Consider the following 10,486-nt stretch of genomic DNA (forward strand, 5'->3'; position numbering starts at 1 on the left):
GTGTTTGTGCATTTGAGGTGGTTCTGTGTATTTTGATGGTGTTGTGAGGTTTGTTTATATATCTGTATGTGTGAGCTGTGAGCTGGGTCTGTGTAAATGCAGATCATGGTGTTAAATGTGCGTTCATGGTGCCCAGGTAAGAATTCGGGGTGCTTATTTTTTTGGTGCAGAAGAATTTAGAGAGAGTGGAGTGGCTGGGTTTGTGTTTTGATGTTTGTTTGTTTGTTTTTGTTCTCTTAATTTGAATGTATTGCCCAGGTAGTTGGATGGATTCTGTTCATAGTTTCTCAAGGTGGAGCCTTGTGCAAGTGTGTGTGCGTTTGGGACTGTGAGGTTATTCTGTGCATTTTGAGGAAAGTGGGGGCATCATGTGGATTTATGAGAATGTGGAAATGCTTCTGTTCATCTTCAGCTCCTGGGGCATTGTATATATGTGTATCTTCCCAGGATATGGGGGACTGAATGTGTAATATTTGGGACTAGTTGAATGACTTCTAAGTACTTAGTAATATGTGAGTGTGTCTTGAATGCTTTTGGGTATTGTGAGAGGATCTGTGTGATTGATTGGGTGGTTACCTAAGTTTTAGTGTGTTTTCTTGTGGGATGTGAGGATATGTGTACTACTCAATGTTTGTTTATTCACAATTCTTTACAGTCTTTTGTATAAAAGTTTGTACTTGATAATTTTACTGTGACTTGTGGGGCGTATGTATCTTTTTGGCAGAAGGGATTCTGAGTGTATTTTCAGGGTCCCGTAACATATGTAGTTAGTGTCTGAGATTCTTCAGTGTTTTGTGTGATTGTTACTGTGTATATCCAGCAGGTATGGGGGTGTCTCTCATGTACCTTATGATTGTGGAGGTGCATGTGCATTTCTGAGCAGATGGTGGGTGTGGAGATTCAGGCTCTGGGTGCTTTAGTTTGTGGAACCTGAGGGATGTAAATATTTTTGGGAAATGTACTGAATTGGGTGACTTCCTAGTGCTGTAGGTGGAGGGTGCATGCTTGTACTGGGGAAGTGTAAGACAGCTATATGTACATGTGGATTTGGGGGATTGGTTGGAGCATTTATAGGGTCCTTGCATATATTTGGGGTGTACATGTGTGTGTAGAGATGGCAGGAATGTGTTTTTCAGGAGTTGAGTTTTGGCTCTTGGTGTAGTATTGGTTATTGGGATCTGTGAGTGTTCTTTAAGGAAGTGTTTGTGGTATTTGGGTTTTTGTGAATATGTGTACCTTGGCACTTGGGATGGGCATTTGTGTTTGCATAGGGAGTGTGGAGAAATTTATTTTTGTATGGGGGCTATGGTCAATTGTGCATTTTGTAAAGGGAAGGGTAGTTTATTTGTCTTTAATCTTAAGGCAGAGGTTCCATGTCATCAGATTAATTTTGGGGAGAGATCTGGAAGATTTTATGTGTATTTGGGCGTGTGTTGGAGCATCAGAGTGTTCTTGGGCTGGGAGTCATTGTCTATGTGTGTATCTCGGGTATTGTGGGATCTGTGTATTTTTTCAAGGATTCTGAATGCTGTGTGTTTTTAATCAAGTTTGGTAGGGGTGTGTGTATGTGTATGAGAGTTTGTAGAAGTTTGGGTATGTTTAGGGCTGTGGCATAATTACCTCCAGTTCACTGTAAGCATGCATTTATATTCAGAAGCTCAAGTTTCAGTGAATTTTGGGAATTTAGCATTCCATTATCTTGATTCTGGAAGCTAATAGGATTGTGTGTTTGTGTGTGTGTGTGTGAATTTTGAGTGTTTGATAATGTCATGTGCACTTGTATATTCAAGGAGTGAAGAGTATATTGGAAAGGCGAGAGCTTTGGGGAAGATTGCCAAGTAGGGAGCTCAAGAATTCACTTCCATCTCCAAAACAATTGTGAAAACACAGACACTGTCTGAAGGAACTGTTCTGGGGCCCTGGAGATGAGAAAAAGGACACCATACAGCATCCAGGGTAGAAGAGCAGGGGGTGAGGCTGAGAAACTACATTAAAGAACTATGGGTAGCTTGTTCTGAACAGTGACTGCCTGCATCTATCCCCTACTCTTGTTTTTCCTTTTTTCTTTCTTTACTTTTTTTCTCACATATGTCTTTTTATTGTAGAATATAACATATACACTTAGGAGTGATAACTGTCAAAGTGCAATTTAACAAGTAGTTAGAGAGCAAATTTCAAAGAACATTATAGGTTACAATTCCACAGTTTCACTTATTTCCTTATTATGAAATATAACATATATAGAAAAAGTAATATCTTTCAAAGTATGATTTAAGAAGTAGATATATAGGAAATTTCCAAAGTTATTATGAGTTATAGTACCATAGTTTCAGTTATTTCCTTATTGCAAAATATACATACAAAGAGTATGGCTTTCAAATTGCAATTTCACAAGGAGCTATAGAACAAACTTTAAAGGATGTTATGGGTTACAATTTCACCATTTCAATTCTTTCCTTCTATCTATTCTAATACCCTAGCACTTAAGAAAAAATCAAATTCTATGAAGATCAGTATTCATAATTCTTTGTTAAATTCCATTTTTTCTGTTGTTATCCCCTCTTCTAGTTTAATCACTTTCCCAATCTTCAGGGATGTCTAGGCAGTGACCACCATAAGCTGTTCATGTTGAAAAGGGGTGTGGACTTTATGAGCAAAGGGGACATAGCTGGTTGATGTTCTTGAAGAGGCTATTGCCTCTGGGTTTTGGTACTTAGGTGGCATAGGAGCACTCTGAAGGACTTAAGTTTAACAATCATCACTCCTATCCATTACCATACCTTTGAATTCACCATCATTAACATATCTGAACATATTAGATTATCATTCCTCCTCACTAGCTACTGTCTATCACTAGGTCCCCAATATTCTTATAAAACATTGATTTTGCATTGTTCAGATAGTTCATAGAACTGGTAACATACAATATCTTTTTCTGTGTGAGTTATTTCACTCAGAATTACATCTTCAAGCTTCATCCATGTTGCCATATGTTTCAAGACCTTGTTGCTTCTTATTGCTGCATGGTGTTCCATCGTATGAATACATCACATTTTGTTTATCCAGTCTTCTGTTGAAGGGCACTTGGATTGTTTCCATCTCTTGGTAACTGTGAACAATGCTGCCATGACATAGGTGTACAAATGTCTTTTTTGTCACTGCTTTCAAATCTTCTGGGTATTTACCAAGAAGTGGAATTGCCATATCACAGGGTTACTGAATATCTAGTTTCCTGAGAAAACATCAAAGTAACTTCCAGAGTGGCTGTAATATTGTACAGTCCCACCCATAATGAATAAGTGTTCCAATTTTTCCACATCCTCTCCAGCATTTGTAGTTTCCTGTTTGTTTGATAATAGACATAATTATTGGTGTGAGATGATATCTCATTGAAATCTTGATTTCCATCTCTCTAATACCTAGTGAAGATGACTATTTTTTCTTAACCATTTGTATTTCCTTTTCGGAGCAATGTCTTTTCATATCTTTCGCCCATTTTATAATTAGGCTGTTTGTAGTATTCTCATTGAGTTGTAGCGTTTCTTTATATATACAATGTATTAGTCTCTTACCAGGTACATAGTTTCCAAATATTTCCTCCCATTGAGTTGGCTGCCTGTTCACTTTTTGATGAATTCCTTTGAGGTACATAAGCCTTTGATTTTTGAGGAGTTCCCATTTATCTATTTTTTCTTTCATTTCTTGTGCTTTGGGTGTAAGGTGTAAGAAGCAACTTCTTAATAGTAGGTCTTGAAGATGTTTCCCTACATTATCTTCTAGTTTTATGGTAGTGTCTCTTATATTGAGGTCTTTGATCCACTTTGAGTTAATTTTTGTATAGGGTGTGAGATAGGGATCCTCTTTTATTATTATGTGATGGCTATCCTGTGCTCCCAGCCCCATTTGTTGTAGAGACTGTTCTGTTCCAGTTCAGTGGATTTGGGGGCCTTATGAATCATCATTTGGGGGGGCTCACTTTCTGTACTCTCAGTTTGAGTCCATTGATCAGTATGTCTGTCTTTATGCCAATACCATGCAATTTTGACCACTGTAGCTTTATACTAGGCATCAAAGTCTGGAAGTGAAACTCCTTCCACTTTGTTCTTGTTTTTTAGGGTGTTTTCAGCAGTTTGAAGCCTGTTTCCCTTCCAAAAAAATTTGATAACTTGATTTTCCAAGTCTGCAAATTATGTTGTTGGAATTTGGATTGGGATTGCATTGAATCTGTAGATCAGTTTGGGTATAATTGACATCTTAACAATATTTAGTCTTCCTATCCATGAGCATAGAATATTTTTCCACCTATTTAGGTCTTTTTGTATTTCTTTTAGTAAAATTTTGTAATTTTTTGTGTAGAGTTCTTTTATGTGCTTGATTAAGTTTATTCCTAGGTACTTGAGTTTTTTAGTTGCTATTGTGAATGGAATTTTTTTTTCATTGCCTCTTCAGTTGTTCATTACTAGGGTATAGGAACATAACGAACTTATGTGCATTAATCTTACATCCCACCACTTTGCTGAATTTGTTGATTCTCAGGATTTTTCAAATGTAAGATCATGTCATCTGCAAATAATGACAGTTTTACTACTTCTTTTCCAATTTGGATACCTTTTATATCTTTATCTTGGCAAATTGCTCTGGCTAGAACTACTAGCACAATGCTGAATAATAGAGGTGACCATGGGCATCCTTGTCTTGTTCTCAATCTTAGGGGGAAGGCTTTCAGCCTCCCACCATTGAGTACTATGCTGGCTGTGGGTTTTTCATATATGCCCTTTATCCTATTGAGGAAGTTTCCTTCAATTCCTACGTTTTGAAGTTTTTTCTTTTTAAGCAAAAAGTGATGTTGAATTTTGTCGAATGCTTTTCAGCATCCATCAAGATGATCATTTGATTTTTCCCTTTTGATTTGTTTATCTGTTGAATTAACATTAGTTGATTTTCTTATGTTGAAGATGTGAACCACTTTTGCATTCCAGGATTGAAACCTACTTGGTTGTGGTGTATAATTCTTTTAATGTACCTTTGGATTTGATTTGCAATTTTGTTAACAATTTTTATATCTATATTCATTAGAGAGATTGACCCATAATTTTCCTTTTTTGTAGTGTCTTTATCTAGTTTTGGTATCAGAATGATATTAGCTTCATACAATGAGTTAGGTAGTGTTCATTTTTCTTCAATTTTTTGAAAGAGTTTGAGCAGGAATGGTGTTAATGCTTTTTGGAAAGTTTGATAAAATTCCCCTGTGAAGTCATCTGGCCCTGGGCTTTTATTCGTGGGAAGATTTTTTATAACTGATTGGATCTCTTTGCTTGTGATTGTTCTGTTGAGGTCTTCTATTTCTTCTTGGGTCAGACTAGGTTGCTTGTGTTTTTCCAGGAAATTGTCTATTTCCTCTAAATTGTCTAGCCTGTTGGCTTAAAGTTGTTCATTGTATCTTCCTAGGATTTCTTTTATTTCTTCACAGTCTGTAGTAATTATCCTCTTCTCATTTCTGTTTCTGTGTATTTGTATCTACTGTCTTTTTGAGTAGCTAACGTTTTGTCAATCTTATTGATCTTCTCAAAGAACCAACTTTTGGTTTTATTTGTTATCTCTATTATTTTTTGTTCTCCAGCTCATTTATTTCTGCTTTAATCATTGTTATTTCTTTTTGTCTACTTGCTTTAGTGTTCGTTTGCTGATGATTCCCTAGCCTCTACAGTTGTTCAGTTATGTCTTCATTAAAAGGGAAAAATCAAATAAACATCTCAATAGACGCTGAAGAAGCATTTGACAAATTCCAGCATCCTTTTTTGATCAAAACACTTCAAAAGGTAGGAATTGAAGGAAACTTCCTCAATATGATAAAGGGCATATATGAAAAACCCACACTGTCATAACTTTTATTCAACCTTGTGCTAGAAGTGCTAGCCAGAGCATTCTGGCAAGACAAAGAAATAAAAGACATCCAAATTGGAAAGAAAGAATTAAAACTGTAATTATTTGCAGATGATATGGTCTTATATCTGGAAAACCCTGAGGAATCCACTACACAGCTACTTGAGCTAATAAATTTAGCAAACTAGCGGCATACGAGATTAACACATAAAGTCAATAATGTTCTATACACTAGAAATGTATAGAAGAGACTGAAGAGACACTCAAGAAAAGGATTCCATTCTCAATAGCAACTAAAAAAAATCAAGTACCTAAGAATAAACTTATCCAAGGATGTAAAAGATCTATACATAGGAAACTACATAACTTTACTAAAAGAAATAGAAGGGGACCTAAAAAGATGGAAATAAAAGGAGACCTAAAAAGATGGAAAAAGTGTTCATTTATGGGAAGGCTAAATGTCATAAGATGTCTATTCTACCCAAGCTCATCTACAGATTCAATGCAATTCCTATAAAAATTCCAGTAAACCTACTATGCGGACTTGGAAAAACTAGTTATCAAATTTATTTTGAAGGTAAGATGCCTCGAATTATTCCAAATTTTCTAAACAAGAAAAACAAAGTGGCAGGACTTAACACTCCCTGACTTTGAAGCTTATTATATAAAGCCACAATAATCAAAACAGCTTGGTACTGGCACAATGATAAACATTGATCAATGGAATCAAATTGAGAATTCAGAGATAGACCCCTAGATCTATGTTCCACTAATCTTTGATAAGGCCCCCCAAACTGCTGAAGTAGGACGTAACAGTTTTTTCAACAAATGGGGCTGGGAGAGTTGGATATCCATATCCAAAAGAATGAAAGAGGACCCCTACCTCACACCCTACACAAAAATTAACTCAAAATGGATGAAAGATCTCAATATAAAAGAAAGTACCATAAAACTCCTAGAAGATAATGTAGGGAAACATCTTCAAGACCTAGTATTAGGAGGTCACTTCTTATAACTTACACCCAAAGCACAAGCATCAAAAGAAAAATAGGTAAATGGGAACTCCTGAAACTTAAAAGCTTCTGCACCTCAAAGGAATTTGCCAAAAAGTTAAAGAGGCAACCAACTCAATGGGAAAAATATTTGGGTTCCATATGTCTGACAAACAAGTGAAATCTTATATATACAAAGGCATCCTACAACTCACTGGCAATAGTACAGACAGCCCAATTATAAAATGGGCAAAAGATATGAAAAGACATTTCACTGAAGCAGAAATACAAATGGCTAAGAAACACATGAAAAAATGTTGATCTTCACTAGCTATGAGGGAGATGCAAATTAAGACCACAATGGGATATCATCTCACACCAATTAGAATGGCTGCTTAATAAATGGGAAACTACAAATGCTGTAGAGCATGTGGAGAAATTGGAATCCTTATTCATTGTTAGTGGGACTGTATAATGACACAACCACTCTGGAAGACAGTCTGGCAGTTCCTTAGAAAACTAGATATAGAGCTACCCTTCCATCCAGCAATTCCACTTCTTGATGTATACCCGGAATATCTGAAAATAGTGACATGAACAGATATTGGGACACTGATTTTCATAGCAGCATTATGCACAATTTCCAAGAGATTGAAAGAATCCAAAAGTCCTTCAACAGATATGTGAATAAACAAAATGTGGTATATATACATGATGGAATACTATACAGTAGTAAGAAGGAACGAGGTCATGAAACATGGATGAAACTTGAAGACATAATGCTGAGCAAAATAAGCCAGGCACAAAAAGAGAGATATTGTATGTTACCACTAATGTGAACACTGTGAAAATTGTAAAATAAATTGTTTATATTGTAGAATGTAGGGGACCTAGTGATAGCAAATAGTGAAAGGGGAACGATAATCTAGTACAAATGGCTCAGTTATGGAGGGTAAACTTAATCTTATGGGAATGCCCAGGAACATCTATGGTTTGTTAATTTCTGGGGGATATGGCAGGAACAGGTTCAGAGAAATGTAGTTATTTTAGGTTATTCATTTTTCTTATTCCTTTGTTGGGTTATAGTCTGTTTATTTTCTTAGGGCAGGGTAGGAACATGTTGGAAGCAATGTAGTTACTTTAGGTTATGTTTTTGACTTATTCCTTTGTTTTGGTTTTGTTTGAAATTGTTTTTTTGATTGTTTTTTAAATTCTTTGATAAAGTTAAAAAACGAGTGAAAAAAAAGTAAATGAACAATGGGAGGAAGGGAATGGAATGTTTTGTATGTTCTTTTTTTTTTTAATTCATTTTATGGAGATATAGTCACATACCATGCAGTCATACAAAACAAATTGTACATTCGATTGTTCACAGTATCATTACATATTTGTGCATTTATCCACAAAATCAGTCCCTGACACCTTCATTACCACACACACAAAATTAACAAGAATAATAATATAAGTGAAAAAGGGCAATTAAAGTAAAAAAGAACACTGGGTGCTTGTTTGTTTTTTTCTTTCCCTCATTTTTCTACTCATCCATCCTTAAACTAGACTAAGGGGAGTGTGGTCCATATGGCTTTCCCAATCACATTGTCACCCGTCATAAGCTACATTTTTATACAATCGTCTTCAAGATTCATGGGTTCTGAGTTGTAGTTTGATAGTTTCAGGTATGTACCACCAGCTACCTCAATTCATTAGAACGTAAAAGGGTTTTCTGTATTGTGTGTAAGAGTGCCCACCAGAGTGACGTCTCGGCTCCTTTTGGAATCTCTCTGCCACTGAAGCTTATTTCATTTCCTTTCTCTTCCCCCTTTTGGTCAAGTAGATGTTCTCCATCCCACGATGCCAGGTCTACATTCCTCCCCAGGAGTCATATTCCACGTTGCCAGGGAGATTCACTCCCCTGGGTGTCTGATCCCACGTAGGGGGAGGGCAGTGATTTCAGCTGCCAAGTTGGCTTAGCTAGAGAGAGAGGACCACATTTGAGCAACAAAGAGGCATTCGGGAGGAGGCACTTAGGCACAATTATAGGGAGGCCTAGCCTCTCCTTTGCAGCAACAGTCTTCCCAATGGAAAGTCCTATGGTAGAGGGCTCAACCCATCAAACCACCAATCCCCTATGTCTGTGAGCAGATTAGGAACCATCGAGGTGGGGCAGGCCAATACCCCTGCATTCCCCAGCAGCTCCTCAAGAGGGCTCTGCATATTATTTTTCCTTGTTTTTTTTAAACTCTTTTTTTTTAAATCAACTGTATAAAAAACAAAAAAAATTTAAAATTTAAAAAATTTAAAAAAACATAGAATAAAAGAACATTTCAAACAGACCATAACAAGGGAGTAAGAAAAAGACAAGTAACCTAAGATAACTACTTTACTTCCAAAATGTTCCTACTCTACCCCAAGAAAGTAACCTAATATGGAAACATTTCTGTGAACTTGTTCCTACTATACCCATCAGAAATTAACAGACCATAGTCATTCCTGGGCATTCCCAGGACATTAAATTTACCCACGATAGCTTATCTGTTCTTATTGGATGATTGCTCCCCCTTCCTGAATTGCTCTCTATCATCACTAGTTCCCCTGCATTCTACATTAGAAACCATTCATTTTACATTTTTCAATGTTCACATTAGTGGTATCATATAATATTTCTCTTTTTGTGCCTGGCTTATTTTGTTCAGCATTATGTCTTCAAGGTTCATCCATGTTGTCATATGTTTCACAACATCGTTCCTTCTTACTGCCATGTAGTATTCCATCATGTGTATATACCACATTTTATTTATCCACTCATCTGTTGAAGGACATTTGGGTTGTTTCCATCTCTTGGTAATTGTGAATAATGCTGCTATGAACATTGGCGTGCAGATATCTGTTCGTGTCACTGCTTTCAGATCTTCCGGGTATATACCGAGAAGTGCAATCGCTGGATCGAAGGGTATCTCTATATCTAGTTTTCTAAGGAACTGCCAGACTGACTTCCAGAGTGGCTGAACCATTATACACTCCCACCAACAACAGTGTCACTGTTGTATATGTGTGTTGAAGTTCACAACAAAAAAAAATTAAAAATAAAGGAAATAAATACTTGTTGCATGCCACTGAGATTCTGAGATTATTTCTAATGCATTAATAGCTGACTAATATACTGCTATATCCACAGAACCTGGTGCATAATAAGCACCCAATAAATAATTGGTGAGTAAATGACTGAATGAAAGAAGCATAAATCATATTGTTGGTGGGAGTCATTAGTATTTGCCAAATATTCTGATTTTCCATCTTCTAGCAGAGAGGGTGATATGACTATTTATGACCAATGAGTTGTGAGCCCTAGTGACATTGTGTCACTTCCAGGCCACAGCATGTAATTGCAAGACTTTCTAGAGCTCTGTTTTCCCTTTGGCCTAGTGAGAAGCAATTTGTGCAATGGCAGCTACTCCATGTGTAACAAAAATGATGAAAACCTGCTGCTGACCTGCAATAGATATATGACATGCATGTGAAATAAACTTTTGCTGCTTTAAACCACTAAGATTTGGGGACGTTTGTTATTATAGCATAACTTAACTTACCCCTTATCTCTTCAAAATTACGTG

This window comes from Choloepus didactylus, chromosome 19, assembly GCF_015220235.1.
Source record: "Choloepus didactylus isolate mChoDid1 chromosome 19, mChoDid1.pri, whole genome shotgun sequence".
Classification (NCBI taxonomy): Eukaryota; Metazoa; Chordata; class Mammalia; order Pilosa; family Megalonychidae; genus Choloepus; species Choloepus didactylus.